Source organism: Plecotus auritus, assembly GCF_963455305.1.
Source record: "Plecotus auritus genome assembly, chromosome: 11".
NCBI classification, from domain to species: Eukaryota; Metazoa; Chordata; class Mammalia; order Chiroptera; family Vespertilionidae; genus Plecotus; species Plecotus auritus.
The window spans coordinates 17,067,378-17,089,348 of NC_137777.1; the positions used below are offsets into that span (position 1 = coordinate 17,067,378).

The 21,971-nt window shown below is 38.7% G+C and overlaps 1 protein-coding gene across 6 annotated transcripts in view; it reads left to right on the top strand.

The window, feature by feature from the left end:
- Positions 1–21,971, top strand: part of ZFPM2 (zinc finger protein, FOG family member 2) — a 446,629-nt gene that overhangs the window by 412,617 nt on the left and 12,041 nt on the right. The window lies entirely within an intron of this gene.

Below are 21,971 nucleotides of genomic sequence, written 5' to 3' on the forward strand. Positions count from 1 at the left end.
AGACTGATTGGAAAAGCACAAGACCTGAGGTCGGGGGATTAACCAGGGAGGGTTAGAGATGTTGGGGTCTGAACTGAGGAGGCATCGCTGCAGGAAGAAGAGGGAGGGGATTAGACAGATACTTTGGATGCAGAATTGGTGAAACTAGTGATTGATTAACTATGAAGAGTGAGGACAATGAGGAATCTATTATGACTCCTGGATTTTGAGAAGATAATCAGACTCCCTCAGGAAAATCCATTTCTCAGGCCTGGATATCTGATCAGGGGATAAACACTAGGCCTTTATAGATTGGCAATATTGTCAGCCATCTTCTCAGGCCAAATTCCTGGTTTATTATTAAATACTAGAGGCCCAGTGCACAAAATTTGAGCAAGGGGCTCAGTCCTCACAGCCCTGGCTTTGTCCGGAAGGTCATCCAGACTGTCGTTCAGCTGTTTGGCCGATTTGCGTATTACACTTTTATTATTATAGATGTTGCTGAAACCAGCCATTGTACCAAGAACTCAGACACCCACCTAAAGGAGCTTAGAAATAATGAATTTTCCTGATGGGATGTAAGTTTAGGAAATAATTGGGCAATTATGAAGTGATCAATAGTAAAAATAATTTGCATTGAAGAAGCCTACTCCACTAGAAATGAAATTTGGCCTTGTGTTGTTACAACAGGGATTTGAATAACCAGACACAGATACAATGATCATGATGAGCATACTGCATATCTGTGGCTTTAAAGCAGTGAGGATGGGAGGGGGCAGTCTGGGAAACAAACAGGTGTAAAGATTTCAAATGATGTACAATGTAGTATTGCTATTTACAGCCCAATTTGATTTTACATACCATCCTGTATAGTGACTTTAAAATTATTAAATGAGAGCCGTAGCCAGCAATGCATGCAAAATGTTTATTCATTGTTGTAAACTACAAAAATATTGCTTTTATGCAAAGAGAATGCCATTGTAGAATTTTAAAAGGCCTAGAAATAAAAGGCTCAGGATTGGAGCGATTTAAACAAACTCACTAGAATATAGTAGATGATTAAAATACAATCTATAATTACATTACAGTGGTATCAGGTAAGGATAAAAGCCTATAAATACACTGGGGTCAGGGTAAGCATAAAAAATGAAACAGTTATTTGAATAATCTGAGATCAAGTTGCAGTAATTAAAAACGAATGTATTATTCAAATGAAGGAATTAGATTACAACACTCGTATGAAAATATTGTGACAGACTGAAATAAGTTGGAAATGATTTTGATTTTTAAAAAAATGGGAGAAGGAATGTAATAACTTTCACTGGGGAAAAGTAGACAATCAGAGAATATATATATATGTATATATAAAACTTTTGGCTGCCAGATGAGACACTAAGAGGCTAGCTGTTCAAATGCTTCTTGATATCTTAAACTTGCAACTGTTAAGCTTCTGTTGCTATTTTATTAAGTGATTTAATTTCTCAAATAATTCAAAAGTTCCGACTTATTTCCAAATTTTTTCCAAAATCCCTTTCTGTTTGCATAAAAGCAATTTTTTGGTAGTTTGCAACAATGAATTAATTATTTTGCATGCATTGCTGGCCACAGTTCTCATTTAATAATGTCAGAGTCACTCTACAGGATGATATGTAAAACCAAATAATTCTTTGTAAACACAATATATATTTACATATATATATATGTATACACACAGATTTATATATATACACAAATATATACAGATATATACAGATATGTGTATATATAAGATATAATTCTATTTTTGTGTATACATATATAATTTTATATATGTAATGTTTTCCTGCAAAATATAGACAGAAATGGGGATAGGGGAATGGTGTTATTTATGTGTTACTTTAGCATTTCTTATAGTCAAAGGATGAAAATTTTTATTTACTTTATAGCATCTCCTATTAAATATGCAATTGCATATATCAATTTACCTAAATGAGGGTACACACACAGCTTTCCTTGGCTTAAGGGTGACATTCACTTGCACTGTATTAAAAGATTTATACAATTATCTTCCATTATTATATGTAGAATCTGCACAGTTGAATCCATGTGTATTATCCAAAAGGTAAAAACAACCTCCTAGGTATGACAACAATAACATGACCAGGTCCTGGGAAAGTAGAAACATCTATTAAAGCAGAAAATATTTTAAAAATTATATATGAGAAAATGTTTCTCAAAAGAAGGTAGTGTTATGTTTTTCTTAGATATTTTTGTGACTATATGGGAGAGTTTGGTTACTAAACATATTTGGATAACATATTTTATATCACCCACTCCTCTTAATATAACACAATTAATTAGTTTTAATAACCTACTGGAGCAATAGCATGCTATGAGCACCTCCTAATTCTTCCATACCTTATTAATGGATAGATGGGAACTACCAGCTCGTTCTCCACTGTTTTAAACCTGGGAATGTATAATACTTCAAGCATCACAGAAGCATTTGTTTATTCATTCACTAGGACTACCTCACTCCCTTCCTTACAATCTCACTAGTCACCTACAAGATGAGGAGTCTGAAAGTGACGTCATATCCATGCTGCACATTTGCATTCCACCCCCACCATCAAGTCACCCTCCCAGAGTTGACAGTTATGAGGGTTTTTCTGTGTTTGTTAGAGTGATGACTTGAGTGTATTCTCTTTAACTAGTAGCGAGGCTACTTGAACAATGAGCTTTGGAGTGAACTGACTTGGGTTCCAGTCCTATAATTTAGATTCTCTGTAAGTGTGGACACTTAATCTCTTTAAGTGTTTATGTCAATGGATATAAAGACAACACCAACCTCAAGAAGTTGTTTGGAGAAAGTAAAATGGGATCTCATAGTAAGGTTTTAACAACTACTAACCATTGTTACACTACGTCATGAACTACATATCAATCCCCCAGCAGTTCTACACTGGAAGACGAGGTACTCCCACATGAAACAAACAAATAACCAAATTATATATCTATACACATATATAAGCATATGTATGCATATAATAGACACAGACACACACATAACTGTGTGACCTTTGGCACATCATCTAACTCCTTGGAGCTCCATTATTTTCATCTAACAGGAGGTTCAGAAGCCCTCATGGTTTCTACCAGCCATAAATATTTATAGTCTTATCAGTGACATTCAGTGGGATGAGATAAATATATGCCTTGAGATGTCTTATTTCAATATCTTTATTTGGAAAGAGGAGGAGAAAAAAAACACTTAGGTCTCTCTTTCCAAAGATAGTTTGTCATCTCAGGATTTTCATGTTTGGGGTACAGTTTTATATTGTTTTGCTTTATCTACTCCGAAAAACAGAGGAAACATTGTCATTTATGAAGCACATATTATCTTGTTAAAATACAAGTAGGCCTCTTGCTTTCCCTCTGAGCTAGGTTTAGCTGCTCAAGCTGCTCTAGGTAAAAAACAAGATCTAGCATGAGCTTATTTCAGCCACCCTTCTCCTTCGATTCGCTCTCTGATCCCCCAGGTCCCTTCTTGGCATCGTGTCCACTTCCTGGACGAAGTGTGACTTCCTACTTTAAAAAGTCGGATACGTGTTCTTTTCTAGACTCAGAATCCCGTCTTTTTCTTCTCTCCTTGCCTTCCCTCCCCTCTTTCTTTTCTCTGGGGAGGTCAGAAGGGGACTCACGTTTCTGACTTTATTATCATTTTTCTTATGTCACAACTTTGTTGGTTCTCAAAGACTAAAATCCTAAATTGAGCCTTGATCTTGAACTTTTATTTTTATGCTGTATCTCCTTTGCCTGCCTTTCCTCTTATCACAGCTTATAAAACATTTACCACAATTTGTCCTTAGCCTGACCCTACCTCTGTTGAAATCCTTTTCAAGCCTTAATTATATCCTGTTCTGACTTTTTCAGTTCCTTCTTCAGCAATCTTCCACTCCCTAAAAATTTGGCTCTACTGAATACATCAACTAGATCATTCTGGTAGACCCTCTGTGTACAGAAAAAAAATGTCATAAATTTGGCTCTACTGAATACATCAACTAGATCATTCTGGTAGACCCTTTGTGTACAGAAAAAAAATGTCATAACCTCAACAATGTATCTCCTTCTTTTACACCATTTTAATAGAGCTATAAAGAAAGAAAACTTAATCTGTTGTACCTTTCTTACCTCCATTAAGAAACATTTTGGGGGAAATGGGTTGATTCCCTTGTTTTCTCCAAAAATGCCACCTTCATTTTCTGGTTTCCATTTTTGTTTATATGTTAATTTTTATCAGGCTATACATAGGTAGAATAGATATCCAATTGTTCTCTTACCTTTCTTTGATCTGGTTGATTTAGAGCTGGGAGTGGCTCAGGAAAATATTGGATAGAATTACAGTAGGGATTTGCAGAATTCCAAGATTTTCCTTAGCCATCCCCCAGGTGCCAGTAGCAGGGCTTCCTGCACACATGCCCGGTGGCAGTTTTCTTTAAGATGGTTAGGGCACATGCCTGGGTTTCAGGCCTGACCCCCGGTAGGGGGTGTACAGGTCAGTACTCTGTAGGATAGGCGGAGAGATGAACCGTGCAGACGATGCACTTCTGCACAACTCAGAGAGTACATCTCCAAACTTACAAGTACTTACACCAAGAAAGAAAAAAGAAGGCATGGGTCTCCAGGGAAGTAGCTGAACACAAACTAGAACCATGTGATTTTCTGTCCAAAAATCTATTTCCAACTCCTGTTCAAGTGGCAGCTCATATCCAAGGATCTCCCTATTGTTATGAGAAAAAATGAGGTCACGTAGTAAGTGTTTACGAAATGTTACACTATTCGCTATATCTTCATTTACACTACTCAATAACGACGCCTTAGAGAATAACTTATTTTGTACCTAAGTAGTAAGTTAGGTTTTCCACTCTCCTGCATAACATCTGAGGGGTATCTTGGCTCTTCTAAATCACTAAACCAAAAAGCCCCGTTTAGAATTTAAGACTGAAATGCGACCGTAAAGCATTACAGGCATCTTTTCACCAAACAACAAAGCAGCAGACATAAACCCCACTGGGACGGTGAGGGCGGTGTGACTCAGGTAGACACGGAGGCGGCTGTGGTGAACTGAAGAGCATATCACCCAGCCCTGAACGTCCTAAAGCAGCACCGACCTCTGCCTTGCCTCCTTGCCAGGAGCCCATGTCCAGGTCACTCTTCCGCTTCCTGCTTTGACACTCCCAGCCTCCTTGTAATGCCAATCATCTAGTGACCTGTCCTTTTGACCTGAGCATTTGTAAACAAAGGGAAATATGTGGATGTAACATTCGCAACTTCATGCAAATCCATTTTTCTGATGAGCTTCTTGATGGACTGCACTCTTTTTTTTTCAATAGATATTTTTATTGATTTCAGAGAGGAAGGGAGAGGGAGAGAGAGAGAGTAACATTAATGATGAGAGAGAATCATTGATCACCTGCCTCCTGCATACCCCCAGGCATGTGCCCTAATCGGGAATTGAACTGTGACCTCCTGGTTCATAGGCCTATGCTCAACCACGGGGCCACACCGACTGTGCTGGACTGCACTCTTGAGCGTTAACGTTCTGTCTCTCCTCCCTGCACCACACCGCTCTGATTCCAGGGCCTGACCAAGGTCCTCCTTGAGGACCACCTCTATAGAGTGGATCCCCTCACTGCTTTCTGCTCCTGGCTCTCTTTTGCTTTTACTTGAGACTCATACCCAAAGGTGAAGGATGAAATGTGAGAAAAGACATGAGGATGTTTTTACCAAATTCTGTCACAACAGAGTCCAACTCAGGAGTGTCCTCTCCCTTTTTCTTAAAGGCCGTGATGAGAGCACATTTTTTCATAGCTAACTGACACCAGTCTGAGGATTTTGCACGCATTTGGGGGTAAAGACAACATATTTTAATGTTCATGTTACTGAAAACAACTGGTAAGCTCTTGAATATAGCATTGACCCTTCTGTGCAAATTAATGCACAGTAAAATTTATCATTCCAAGCTGAACAATAAAATGGAACAGAAGGCCAGGCAGGTCTTAGAAAAATCATTTGGCTCTGGTTTTATCATCACATGAGCAAAAATTTGAGATTTTGCAGTTTATTCCCCTAAGATCACCCACTCATCTGCAACAGCCTTGGCAGGAGGCCACCCTCCCTTCCACGCTGCCCTTCCTAACTCAACTGTCAAGGGCCGACCTTGAAAGATGGGTTTTCAGAGCACTGGGCAGAGACACAACTCCCTTTCTCTTTGTGGAGTTAAGTGACTCGGAGCCCCGTTTCTTCCTTTGAAATTTCACCAGGTGCTACTATGTTGACTGAGCACTTATTTAATTTCTCTTGTTTTATTAATGCTAATATAATTTATGAGAAATGTTTAATGTTCTTAAGTGGCCTTAAGCTTATATAGTAGCTAGAGTGTATATGTTCTAAACGTGCCTGTTTTAAGCAGGTCCTGCAAATGATGGTCCGATACAACATGATGCTTATTCCACAGTCCCAGTGAGGTTTCCAAACCCACTTTCCACTCACTTTAGTGGGCCTAGACATTCACGATTAAAACCTTTAAATGTTGAGAGTCACTGAAAGCACCTATACAATTGAAACTCTGACCCAGGACTTCCACCTAAGAATGACAAATGTTGAGAGCATAGTGTGACTTGGGGTGCTCTCGCCATATGCAAAGCCAGATTAAAATCAAATGGGGCCCTAACCGGTTTGGCTCAGTGGATAGAGCATCAGCCTGCGGAGTGAAAGGTCCCAGAATCGATTTCTGTCAGGGGCAGGACCTTGGTTGCAGGCACATCCCCAGTAGGGGGTGTGCAGGAGGCAGCTGATAGATGTTTCTCATCGATATTTCTGACTCTATCCCTCTCCCTTCCTCTCTGTAAAAAAATCAATAAAATATATTTTTTAAAAATCAAATGGGGAGAAGCAGTCACTCAATGACACAATGATAACAAGATGTGGGGGAAGGTGGGTGTAGAGGGATTTCTACGGATGCTCAGATAAAATTCCTTGCACTCTTTAATTGTCATTTGAAGGAGAGAAATAGTGCTAGTTATGGTCACCTAATGGTAGTTAGAAAATAACAAAGTTTTAAAGTTCAGAGCAAAGGTTCTCTAATTGGAGGAGGAGAGGCAGGCAGGGGGCATGGAGAAGAAAAACAGGAGAACATCACTTCAGACAGACTTCGTACGGTTACTTAGTTGTCCCATTCAAAGCTGTTGTTTTTCCTCCCTCCGTACAAACACATAATTCCCACAGCATTCAGTCAGTATATGTGTGCCAGTAATCATAAAATATCTACTCAAAGAGTTTTATTATAAGACTTTAAAACATCCATAAAACCCATTCAAGTATAAGGCCTCTCATTCTAAATTTAAGAAGGTAACGCGAAGAAAAAGAAAAAAAAAAAAAAAGCAAACAAATGGCAATGGTCTTATTTTAAGCCAAAAATTCATTTCATGAATTTATATTATACTTCAGGAGCCTGGGCTCCTGTATTTTTCCTGTTTCGGAGGGGACGGGAGAAGGCGGGAAATGCCACATCTTGCTGTATCTTCACAGGGGCACGTGAGTTGAATGCAGTACCAGTTAGATGAGCATCGGAGGATCTTCTGTAAATTACCACAAAGTTGTTTAGTCAATTAACAGAAGTCTTTGGGGATTGTAAAGCGTGGTATAGCAACTTCACATTGAGGATAAAGTAGAATTAAATAAATAAAGCCTGCATTTTCTTCTGTGTCTGGGCTCATAGAATGTACCGAGCGCCATCTGCTGGTAATTAGTTTTTCAAAACTATTTTCTTACCAAAGGATTACTTAGTTGAAACCAAGACTAGGGAAATACGCATCAGTATAGAGAAAGAGTTGTGAAGAAAATCAACGGGTATTGATGTACTATAAATATACCTCATTTCCCATTAAAGTGTTTTATTATAATCCATTATGTAATAATTTTAAGGTTTGTCTTAGGATAGAGTTCCAGCAACATTTCCAATAAGAAATGAGTTGAGTTTCCATGTTTTAGAATAGACTATGAAAGTTTTACATGTAGAAGTAATAACTGTTCAAGTTTTCTGTTTTCACTCAAATCATGGCATGAAAATATCTACCTGGTGCAACAACTTTTTTAAAAATTAAAAATAAGCAAAACACCTCACCACCATATTGGTGTGTGTATTTGGAAAAGCACGTAATGAGAATGAAAGTTTAAATCTTAATCACCTTTAATCATTAAACTATAAGTTAAAATTATGTTATAGTTTTTTTCTTATTTTGTAAGACATTATAAATCAACATGCTTAAATACACTCACTCTTACTCCATATCTTATTTGTTAATTAAAAAAAAAGTCTCTGTGGCCAAAGAATATCAAAGTCTTGACAAAAGCCTCAAAGGTAGGGAGAGAAGGAAATATAGTACTTCTGTTAAGAAGTACTTAATACAAATTAGTGTCTTTGAAGATTTTTGTTTACTTAAAATCTGTATCAAATTTTTGTTCTAATATTTGCTATCTCTGAATTTCAAGGAATATAATAAAATCGCATGTGATTTTTTTTCTACAGTTCCCAGGCACAAAATTAGGCCCGTGGTTCCTCATGAACTTTCTTTCCAGGCCAGGCCCAGTGAGAAACAGAGGCACGCGTGTCCATGGAAGACACTTATTCGTCCTGTTGTACCTAATGGTAGATTGTAAAGTGCTCGTGAAGAAGCACTTTTAAAAACAAAATAAAAACATAAACATTACTTTATGGTATAATAAGAAAACTGGACAAGAATTGAAATCCCCAGAATTTGAACCTTAATAAGAGGAGCTGGCCATTGTTCACCATAATATGTAGTCTGCCTATGGTCTCCTTCAGTAGAATTACTGAATCTTACGGGAGAATAACATGTTCTCTGAAAAAAGGAGTAACCTGAAAAAAGAAACATCCTCTAGGCCAGCGGTCACCAACCCTTCGGACCTCCTGCACCACCAGTGGTCTGCGGACCACCGGTTGGCAACCGCTGCTCTAGGCAGCAAAGGGATGTGAAAAAAAAAAAAAAAAAAAAGTATAGCACAAGGGCACTTCATTTGTGTGTTTAATTTTGAGGTTTTTTTTTTTAAAAAAAATAAATGATGTATTTTGTGAAGAGAAAATTAGAGTAAATATGCTTAAAAATGAATAAATGTTGAGGAACATTGGTGTGATTTTGGCTATTCAGAGAGAGGTTTCCAGAAAAACACAACACAAAGAGAATGTATTCCCTTTTCCTAGTTTCTTCCTTCTGTGGATAGATCCGGTCAGCATCTAAGGGGCAGGATTTCTCCTAAGAAGACGTTTCTGACCATTTGAACCTACTGTTGTTGAAACCCACCTTGTGGAAGGGGACTTGGGCAGAGTACCTCTAAGTACTCAGGGGCACTGGAACCTGCAAATGCTCCGTCTGTGGTGGCAGATGACAAACGCAGGGTCTGCTGGACACTTGGCACTGCCACCCCATGCATCCACGTGGCCCTGCAGGGGCCCGCCAGCCTTTCCACACCCCCCAGAGGAGTAGGAGTCTACACTTTTAAGCTGACTCCCTGGAGAAGTGTAATGAGCCTCTTGGAATTAAATGGAAATAAGAAAGGCCAAACAAAGAAGTGTAATGGAAATGGACAAGCTGAGAAAGGAATAGAGAGGTTCATTTCCAGCCTGATGCTTGGGGGGCTTTCATCAAGATACTGCAATGGATATTATACAAAGCCTTGGAAGGAGGAAAGAAAGAAATTAAAAACAGCCCCTATGATGAACTCGTATAATTTATTCCTCTGCAGAGCAGTAGGCACAATGTTTCATTTTCGTTCCTCTCCACCTAATTTCTGATTATTCCCAGGCTGGGCAAGAATGAAAATTAAGCATACCCAACACACGAGTCATAATGAAAGTGTGGAATGCACGCAGATTATTCATAAGCTTTCGAGTTGTGTATTTTGGTGGAGACTTCCTCCCTTCTGCTCCTGATTGCTGATGAAGAATGGTGTTTTAATAGGCAGATGGTAAAGACAATTACAGTTAGGGGCTCAGCTGGGAGTTACATCAGTTTATTGCAAATTATTAGTTGATAAATGCTTTTGTTTACAAGCAGAGGCTTAAGCAGCTTTGTAATCAGTGTATCAGCTGCCAGGGGAATTTTGACAGATCGCCTTTGGGGTGTAATGTCACCTCTTAGTCAGTCATTCAAAATCATGATGGCCACAGTCAGATGGGCTGCCTCATGACCCCATGGTGAGCTCCTGCAAAGCAAAGGACGCAGCACTCAGCAGAGCATAGATCCCAGGATTGCTGGGAAGACTCGGCCATGAGCAGACCTCTTCCTGTTGAAATCCCATAAAACACTGTATCTGTTTGTCTAAACCCAAGGTAGGCTGTCTGTTTCATGACTTGCCACACATTAGCTCAGCTTTTTCCAGGCTGTTCTGAACTTCTCATCCATGGGGCCAGACATCCTGCATCCACACCACAGCAGAAATCTGGAACTGACCACAATGACTCTGTTTACTTTTTTTCCTGAAAAAGGACTACATGGGCTTCTTAAAAGGAAGAGGAAATTCTCTCAGTAGGAGCCATTTTCTTAAAGAGAAAAATAAGTTCTGTGGGGAGAATGCACGCCAGGAGCCAAAAGACCTAGTGGGGATCTATCATAAGCCAGCCTGAAATGCCTCCTGTGATAGGAGGAGCGTTCAGGAAACACCGTGGTTGAGCCAGGCTGGCATGGATGCCCTTGTCTCTAAAATGGGAGGGTAGTATTTCCTATGTGTCACACAGATCATTCCCTTAGATTAATGAGGGTGTTCATGTTTCTTTGTTTCTGAGTTCCGCTCAGACCAATATTATCTGTTGGATTGATGCTAAATAATAAAGCCTGTGACGTTTGAAATGACAAATAATTCATAGATGATGTTGCCATGCTCATTTCCAAAATACTTACTGAAAGAGGGTGCTGTCATTTAATGTTTTTGCATTATGGTATTATCAACATTTACTCGCTTTCTGCATTGCCATAAAGACACCATTTATAAGCCTGAGGAGTTCAAGATGTCTCAAGGATTCACATGATCAACACCTATAAACAAACTTTTACATTTCATGCTAATAAAGTAAGTTTTGTGGGCTTAATCAAAACAGAAATATTTAAATACATAATCATTCACAATCGCTCCTATAATGCTGTAATGGTCTTTTTTTAAATATATTTTCATTGATTTCAGAGAGGGAGAGATAGAAACATCAATGATGAGAGAGACTCATCGATCGCTGCCTCCTGCATGCCTGGGAGTCAAGCCCACAACCTGGGCATGTGCCCTTGACCAGAATGGAACCCGGGACCCTTCAGTCCGCAGGCCGACACTCTATCCACTGAGCCAAACCAGCTAGGGCTATAATGGTCATCTTTATTTGTACCTACTGACTGGTATTCAGTGTTCATTATGGCAACACATATACAGGGAAAAAAGCCCTGGCCCGTGTGGCTTGGTTGGTTGAGCATCATTCCATGCACCAGAAGGTCTCCCATTGTATTCCTGGTCAGGGTCCATGCGCGAGTTGCAGGCTCGATCCCCAATAAGGGGCATGCAGGAGGCAGCCAGTCGATTTTCTCTTTCACATGGATACTTCCCTCCCGCTCCCTTCCTCTCTTTAAAATCGATAAAAACATATTTCCTGGTTTTCAAGAAAAACTTGTCCAGCTAATAAAGAACTAACTCCTGAAGTCAAAAGCCAGGTTTCATAGCTGGAATTACTTATACCACATATCCTCTAAAATACGGACATAATACATGATGATCTTTGGAAATATGAATCCAGCTGATAAATTTTAAATCATATGTAATATATATGTAAAATAATTTTCTTCTGTTAGTCTCAGAAATATGGTTAAGTATGTCTGTTCATTGATCTCCCTGGCCCCTGTTGTTTCTATCTCAGATTCTCAATTAAGAACCCCACATCATCAGAATAGAATATACCTTATTCAAACTGACACATGGTTTAGTAAAGTTTGTAATTTGAATGTTGGGTTAGCAGAAGCTTAGTTTAAAAAAAAAAAACATTTGGGAGAAAACCAGAGTGTAGTTTTTATCCTCACTTCAACAATCAACACACAATATTCAGTTCCCAATTTTCCAGTTCTTAGGCAATTCAATGTTCTATTCAGATCAGAGGAAAGGATGCTTACAGAAGAGTTGAAGAATAAAGCCTTGATATCTTAAATAGTAAATCGGGTTTTAACATAAAGAGCATAAAAAGTTGTTTTTCAATTTCTGTAATCAACTTAATGCAAGATAAATAGTGCATTTGCCAAGTAGTGCTGCTATGTTTCCATCTCTTTTGATTGGAAAAGGCAAAGAATAATAATAATAAAAAAAAGAAGTCTGTCCCCTCCTTTGGCCAAATACCAATGGGACACTCCTGAGTTGCTGGCCAACTCGGAATTTTTCCCTCCCTCTCCCAGGAACTGCTAGGATGCTCTATAAAAAGATGTCAGGAGCACCAGCCTGAGAAAGTTGAATGCCCCAAATGCCCTGCATTGCCTATAAGTACAAATGAAAAATGTTAAAGATAATTTAAAAACAGGAAAGACCTTTTGCAAAATGCGTTTGATTTATTGCCGTGTATTGTGCAGATCTTTATCAATTATTCTCACTCCATTTTATTCAAAAATATTGTAAACTATGAGTTGGCATGTTGCTGCATATGGGAAAAAGGCATTAATCAACTCTAAATAAACAAGGGTAAGATCTATCTAACAACTATGAAGTAGTTAATACATTTTTGAGCAATTTTATTCTAGAAAAGAGGTCTAAAAGAGTAGTGCTTAATTATCTGGACTCCTCTGTGCTGGGCTTCCTTTTGATTGTATTAATGAAGCAGCTGGCCCATTGTTTCCCTTTAATTCCTCTATTGTTTTAAGAATATGTCACAGCTCTTTATTCTTTTATCAGGTGCTGTGCAGGAGGATCCACACAATACCTCATATTCCTACTGTATTTGCCAATGCACAAAGAAACCTCCACGGCGGTTTTCAAAGAAGGGGCACACATAATTTATAAGTTCTCTTCCTTGCACTCCTCCACTGTCAAGAATTTCAACAGTATTGAATTTGAATTCATTATAAAATTTGGATTAAACAATGTGGCCATGTATAGATATACGTGCGGTGTTCACGTCAAAACCCTGAGATCTGTGCAGTAACACGTGTGATGTTGAAATAAGGCATTTAGTTAGCTTTTAGGGAATTAATTCTAACCAATCACTTCCCAGTTATGAAAAGGTTACATTTCACAAGTGGGCATCGTGTTGGATTTTCAAATTTTTTAGTAAAAGTTAAAACAAAGAAATGACCAAATAAGTAAGTAGGCTTGTTTCCTCCACCTCCAGAAACATAATGTTCTTGAGAGTGAGTGAGTGTGTGTGTGTGTGTGTGTGTGTGTGTGTGTGTGTGTGTGTTAAACAGCCCATTTATCCTCTGAGAATGACTTTAATTTACTTGTGTACCTAAGATGTATATGACTTCCTTGATAGACCACTATGCCATCTTTATCAGCTAAACTCTGATCATTAATTGACTGTCTTCTTATTGTACAGCTTAAGCAATATAGTATATAATATAACATTTTTCTGCCAGGGTTATTTTAAAATTCTGGTTCATTTCCAAATATCCATGAAATCTACAAAAAATCACCCATGATAAAATCATCTTGAAGCTCTGATTCACATAGACTTTCCCTTTTTACACAAGTGGGTTTTTTTTCTTTGTTTTTTTTGGTTTTTGTTTTTTTTCCTTTTCAAACCTCTGTATTTAGAAATTGTCATATTGATTTCTCCCCCCACCCCGCCTAGAGTTCCCAGTCTCATAAAGAGAAGACTTAGTGACTTAATGCTACACAGTGAAAGTTACTAAGTTCAACTTTCAGAAGAGCCCTTAGCATAAATGATGTTGCAAGCTCCTCTGTCCTTTTGTATTGCTAGGTGAGAGTGTGTGGGTTTTATTTTATTTTTAGCTTAAAATGAAGTTTCAAACTGGTATCCCTATCTATGTGCTTGAGGCTCCTTATCCTTCTCCCTATGGAGGTAGAGTCGTACAAAATCTAAATGTGATTTAATTGGTTCAATTTGCTGCATATTTTTATGCTAAGCTTAGGTTCGTGTCTTGATAAGCTCAGACGTGGTTTAGCTCGAGGTTTACAGCTTCATGTTGCTTGTATTTTCCTTATTTTTACAAAGCAAGCGTCTATCAATCACACAGATAAATTAGAAAGAAGCATGTATAGACATAACACGTGGGAAAGATTTTTCAGCGTGCTATGTAATTTATTAACCTGATTTTTACCATTGTAAGAAGCCGCGAGTTGCAGATAGCATGGACGAAGTTAAATGCTTTTATACTGGATACGTTTTGCTTATACAGAACGCTATAGGTATGGTCGAACAATATAATTGAAGCTTTGTCAGCTCTGTAACCTAGCAACAGATAATTCTGTTAGGGTACTGAATTGCTCCTGGTTGACAAGTAGGGAGTATTTTTGTGTTTATCATGTTTGCTAATGATGGGATCCTTTCCAAAAGGCTTGTCTTAATCTTAATTAGAGTTTATCAGCAGAGGTCTGCATGACATTGTGCAGACACTGATTTCATAAATAATAAAAAGTGCAAGTGAAAAATTTGGCAGGATGGAGAGATATTGGAGGCCACTGCTTCTAGAAACAGGAGTGTGAATTTCCAAAATGTAATCGAGTTTGAACTGTGACTTTATTCTTTATTATGGAAACTTGTAGTTCACTTCACTGCAGTTTTGACAGCAATTAGGAGGAAAATTTATAAGCTTCCTGTTAGGAACCATATCGCTTTGTACAAGAACTTTGATCATAAACATTACTTAGACCAGCAAGTACATGGTTTTTCAAGAACGTCAAGGTCTTCGTCGTTATTACTCTCTATGGTGCCTTGACTGTATCTGTCCTTTATTTGCGATGGGAGTGGTGTGTGGGTGTGGGGACTGGGGAGAGTGGCTGTGTCTGCAGCATGAGAGGTAGACAAAGAGAGACTCCTAAAATAACCTTTATGTTTGGAGAAAGCCGGGGAGGTATCAGATAGCTGCTTCAGTGCCCGATGTCATTTGATAAAGACTTCATGCCCACGCAGTAGTCATGGGATTTTATTGCTCCAGTTTGCACAATAAGATCTTTTACAGTTTAGGGGGATGAAGTATTATTGATTGTGTTCCATACCTTCAAAATAATAAAGAATTAAACATTGTAAAACAGAATATTGTTCACATTTTACTAAATTCCTCACTGGCTGATTTAATCCCTTGAACGATGATGCTAAGTCATGACATCATTCCTCTTTCTGGCTTTCTTCACCTTTTCACTCATCATTCCCATAATCTTCAACCATTAGTGGCCAGGGGAAAATTCAAAGCTATTTTCCATGTTATTTTCTGGGTATCAAAATGGACATTCCCTCTGCTGGGTTGTTTGAATACATCTATGAACTATTTGATTATCAGAGCCTTTTTGTTCATAGAGTCTCACTCTTTCTATCCCATACAAACTGCAGGTGGTATACACTCATGCCAGTGATTCCTAACCCTAGAGGACATTAGGCCCTCTGGGCAGCTTCTAAAAATAATGAAGCACAAACTTCACTCCCTGGGATTTTGATTTGATTGATCTGGGGTGGGACCGGGAAATCAGTGTTGATTAAGAGCAGTCAGGATTGCCATTGATTAAGTAGAATTTTTATGCCCTTTTCATGTCCAGCTGAACTTTCAATTTAAATAAGAAATTGGGCAAATGCTGCATTTATATTTAATATTATCAAATGATTTTAATATGTGTGAAGTGTTTAGAATAGTACTTGGCACATATTAAGGGCTTTCTAAGTGTTAGCTACTATAATTGTTTATTAGTCATGTTAGAAGATAACCTGGAGTTCCTTCCACATCACAAATATAGACATGATTCTCTAGATTGTAACTATGCATTTGAAAGCTATATCTCATAGCTGAGTCATCTTGACACTCATAAAGTGAACCATCTTATTTCTGATTCAGAAAGAGAACTGTGCTAATTATTCCATCCGAGTAATCAATATAAGGTGTAAAGTAATGTAGTTAGTGAACGTCAGATGGCACTGTGACTTGGGACACCTGGTTTTTCATCCAGAATCTAGAGCCAAACTGCCTCTTTCTAACCCCATCTCCCATGTCCTTTTATCTTCCTCCAATTTCCCTCTAGCTGTGTGACCTTGAATAACTTACATTTCTAGCCCCGTGATCTCATAATAATGTGTGATTGTTACTATTATTAGTAGGTTGTTTGTAGAAGCATTAAATATTGCTTACGACTTGATGATGATAATCTAGAGGTTATCTAGGCAAAGGCTGTCATTTTACATGATGTAGGTAAAGCTAGTCTTCCAGATTACACAGTAACTAAAAATCAAGACTAGAACTAAAGTTTCATACTCTCCAGGCAAATGCTCCTTCTAGTTCATCCTTGGACTGAGGACAAATAAATTTTTGTTTGTTTGTTTTTTGTGTGTGTTTATTTTTTACAAATAAATTTTTAGTGATTTTGGTTGCCAGCTATGCTTCATAATTATCATGTTGTATTTTAAACCAAAATCATTTGCTCTGGAATGAGAGCACTTAAACATATGACATCGCCATATGTGCACCCAACACCTTTACATAATTCTAACTGTGTTCATATCAATACATCATGAGTGTAGATTAGTACATTGAAAATCCTCTTGGTGTAACTCAAGGGCACTAAGCGTACTACTCATATGAAAGCTACAGAAAACATTGCTTAGGTTTTTTAGGTTTCATATCCATAGAGAGTTGACAGGAATTGGCACTCAGAATACAGCAGAAACCCAAATCAATAGAGTAACCAGGAACTCACAATTTTCAGGTCCAAAATGTATTCAAATAAAAATGGTTAATGTGGCCAAATAAAGTAAACCCCATCTCAGCAGCAACTTCATCCCACTAGGGACTGAGCTTTCAAGTCGTTTGATAAGTAGCTTTACTAGGAAAACTGGGAGGGGAGAAGACCTGGCTCTTGTTCTGTTTTGAACCATCTCACATGGGAAACTTTTTATAAAAGCCATATTCCCCCCCTTAGCTATGGCAGTAGTCTGGGTTCACAGTGGACGCTTTTTAGTGAATAAATGTTACTCTCCTTTTTTCCCAATGTCTTTATGGTGGTAAAAAATACATATGACATAAGATTTGCTCTTTTAATTCTTTTTAAGTATACCGTTCACTGGCATTAAGTACATTAACATTGTTGTGCAAACATGACCACCAGCCATCTCCAGAATTCTTTTCATCTTGCCGAACTGATGCTCTGTACCCATTAAGCAGTGACTCTCCATTTACTTTCTGTCCCTTTGATTTTGAATACTCGAAGTATAAGGGGGAAAATACAGTATTTGTCCTTTGGTGACTGGCTTATTTCACTTAGCATGATGTCCTCGAGGCTCCTCTATTTTGTAGCATTGTCAGATTTTCCGTCCTTTTTAAAGCTGAGTAATGTTCCACTGTATGAATAGGCCACATTTTGCTTATTTATGCTTCTGTCAGTGGACACTTGGGTTGCTTCCATGTTTGAGCAATTTTTAATACTCCAGCTCTGAACATGGGTGTGCAAATAAATATCTGCTTTTAATCCTCCTGGGTCATCAGGTAATTCTATTTATATGTTTTTGAGGGAATGCCACACTGTTCCACAGTGGTTGTACCATTTTACTTTCATCGGCTGTGCACAGGCTTCCAATTTCTCACGTCCTTGCCAATACTTGTTATTTTCTGGGTTTGGTTTGGTTTGATAGTGGTGCTCTCATTTTAAAGCCAAATATACTATCTTGTGATTTGTTTCCATTAACATGAGGTCAATCAGTGAAGACACCAAAATAGCTAAATATCAATATGATTTTTCTTGCACTCAGATTGCTTCTCAGTCAAGATGAATACTACTGCTTTCCATTCACTGTAAATTAGAGTTGGCCATATTTCCCCTCGCTCTAAAAGCAGTAGGAAATGGGTTCCCCTGCCTCTTCAGCTCTAAGTTAATTGCTAGAAACTGTTTCTAACTAGTCAAGATACAGATTGTGATTTACAAATGGATGTAGCCTTCATCCTTTTTTCTGAAATGAGTTAGCTCTTACCAGTGTAACATAAGTGCATTTGCTCATTGAATCCAGAGGTTTCTCTTTTCTCTCTGGTAAGATTTCTTGGATTCAGCAGGGCAGTGAGAAATGAGAATAATAGCCCCAATCAGACCAAACCAAAAGGATAATGGTTAACAATTATATAGCACTTAATACATGCCAGGTGCTGTTCTTAAGCTTTCATATATATTAATTAGCTTATTTAATCCTCATAATAACAGCGTAAGTTCAGTACTATTATCATCAGCCCCATTTTCAAATGTGAGGACACTGATAGGCAGGATGCTAAGGTGACAAGTTCAAAGTCACATAGTAAGTGGCAGAGCCAAGACCTGCCCCTCAGCCATCTGGCTGCATTGTCCATACTTCTTCCGGATAGGCTTCTATCCCTCACTGGCAATCACACTTAGAATATTTTATTTTAATCACTAACTGACTCTGAGTGGCAATACTTGGGACATCTCAGATTATAAATGACTCCATCAAGTCCTATACATTCACCATCTAAAAAACTCAGCCAAACAGTTTCAAAGAGCCAGCCCATGATCTTTTCAGTGTCATTCTCTTGGTTCCCTCTAACTTTTCCAAATATATGCTCTCTCTCTCTTTAAATGATTCCGTGTCCTCTACCCCCATCTTTAATGTTGAGATTCCCCAAGTTTCAATCTTTTGTCCTTTTCACACTGTACTCCTCCTGAGTTACCACAATAATGTCAAGACCATCACAGTCATTTAGAATGTGCCCATGGCTTCTAAAACAAGAGTTTTCTCCATCCTTATATCTCCTCCACGTTCCAACTGCCTCCTAAATGCATTCACCACAAAGTCTCTCACATACCTCAGATGCTACATTATCAATGCAGAATTCAGTATATCCATGCATGCACATACACATACATGTGTACAACACACATGCACTTGCATACTTGGGCTTTGGAGCTGGACACACAAGAGTCTAAGTCATGATTCTGTCACTGAGCACGCCTGTGTCTTTGGGCAAGTTAATTAACCTCTCCAAGCTTCAGTTTTCTCAACTCTAAAGTGAGGAAAATACAACCTAACTTCATTGAGAAATTGACACGGTCAAAATAGAAGTACATAAACCACGAAGTCTATCTGGCCCAATGTGCCCCTAACTGGTACCCTTTGCCTCCTGGTTGTCTTAATATACCAGCTTTACTGCCTCATTCATGGCATCACCGTCATCTGGTTTCCCAAACCAGAAACCTTTGTGTCATTTTCATCAGCTTCTTTTCTTTTTACTCATCTCACAAAATCACCCCATTCCTCTCAGCCCTGCTCTTGGGTGTGGCTCTTTCCTCCCTCACAAGTTACACTTCTCACAACTGCACTGGTGCACTAGCCTCCAAATGCCCCTGATGGTCACATTTCCTTCAGTTCACTCTCACTACCCTGAGATCTTTTTCTTTAAGAAGCCCATGTCAGGAATTTGTTCATTCATTCACTCGAATAAAAATATACCATCTCCCTCACCAGGAGCCAGACACAACTGTTTTATGTTATGTTCCAAACTGTCTCATCTTGCTCTACACTCTTTTCGTGGGAGGAAGCCCTGATTCGTAATGTTTGCCAGGTCCAGTGGCAAATGCTACAGCTCTCGCCAGGGGTGATTTCAGGTTACCAATGTGATAGCAGCCACCAGCACACACAATCCCTGACAACTGGACATTCTGCTCTGTGATCTGGAACAGGCTGGCTCAAGCACACCAATGCCCGTAAACCACCTCTTCCCCCTCAGACCCTGAGCTCCAGGGGTGCTGGCCTCTGAGCTGTCATCGGGGTCATCAGCTCTTCCACAACCCGGCACTTGCGCATGTGCTTCTCTTTCAGCCACTAATGGTGGACCTGTACACATACTTCTGCCATTTTACCTCTGTTGTTCATGAGGCTATCAAAAACCCACCTGGGATGGTTTACCTGACTCCCCCAAGAAGTGTCAGTTTTTCACTGTTCTCCCATTTTCCTTAGCATAAAGCGAAAACACCCCCCGCATGGTACTGTACTCTGTTTACTAGTATTGTGTGCATTCTAATTGCATAGCTGTGTGTGAAGCCCTAGCACCCAGCTGGCACACAGCAAAGAGTTCAATGAAGAGCTGATGAATGAACGATTTGAAAGGGATTCACTCCTAAGACAGCTGACTTCCTCATCAAGTCTACACAGTACATTTTAATTCTAATTCAACCTTTAGAAAGACATGCTCTGGCTAAACCATAAAAGGAGATAACGTGACACAGACAACCGAATGTGAAACATTACCGAGGACGTCTGAAACCACAGGTGTGCACTACCACTGCTAGGCTGTTTATTAACACAGAAAACTCATGTTTTCCTTAACTTCTCCTTGCACATGATATTTGTGAAGATTCTTTATTTATTGGAGCCTTTTGGTTCTAAGTTGGAGCTCAAGTATTGAATCATCCTTGTACATAGCCCATGGCTGTGATCAAGATTAGCTGTGAGCGGTACCTTCTGTAAAATCTCCATTTCTCCTGGGCAACTGAGTTCAAAATGTTCTTTTTGTGAAAAATAGCCATAACTGGATTTACCAACGATGTAAATTTACTAATAGTAAATTATTACTCATAATGTAAGTCATTCCACTCATCGCTGAAATCCAATGACTCCGAAAGACCAAGCTATGAAAGAAACTGGAATGGGAGTGCGTGGCTCTGCCCTCCCCACCTCTCTATTACATACATTCACTTAATAAACTGTGTCTCCCAGGAAACGCAAGTGATCACCTTTGTCTACAGCTGTAAAGAGTTTGGATCTTCTATGTACATCAGAGAAGGCACAGCTGTGGTCGATGACAGAAGCCATCAAGGGAAGTGTCACCAGCAGAAATACACCACTTAGCACATGCAACGCTCGCTCGTACAGTCCATGATGCCGCTTCGCTTCCCTATTTGTAAATAAATAAATCAGGGTCAAAGCAAATCTGTTTCTCCTCTTTGGTTTCAAGATCCTTTAGAGTTAAAGTGAAATAAAAAGTGAAGTTGTTTTTCTAGTCTTTTAGGATGTTTGTGTCTCACTTTGAAACTTTCACACTCATTTGAAGTCTGTAATCCTAGCTTTATTTCTTCACAAAAATCTATTGTCCACAGAAGGTGTTTTGTTCCTTTACCTTTAAAACTTCATCAGTTGGTTTAACTGCTTGTCCAAGTTTCCAGTAAAAAAGTGTCCCCCTCCTTCTGTGCAACTCTGCCATGTCATATGCTGTTATTATCTTTCCCACCAGATTTTTTACCACAAGTTGTTTAAAAACTATAATCTTTTTGAGGGTGGGGAAAAAATGAAGTGCAGTTGAAGAGACAGTAATGCTGAGAGATAAACAGAGCAATATTACTTATCAGAATGGGTACGATTTTTGCCTGCTTAATGAGTACAATATATAGCCTTGCAATATATACACAGGGGAAAAAAATAGCTTTATAACATATCAAGTATGCCACGTTATTCCAGCCATAACTGTATAGGATACGTATCTAGGCCTGAGAGTGTAGATAACAAAATATAAGTGCTTTGCCTGTCTAAACATATTAAATAAATGAGCATTTGCTATCGCATTCCAATACATTAGAAGATGGCCTTGCATAGTTAATTTTATTTTTAATGCACCACACGTGATCATTTGAAGCACAGAGCCAGAGTATATCTTAGTGTTTGAAGAAAGAGTTCTTTTCATTTAAACAAATCTTTATTTAAATAAGCCTTTTTGAAAAGGATCTTTGGCCTATCTTCTTTTCAGGAAGTTCAATCA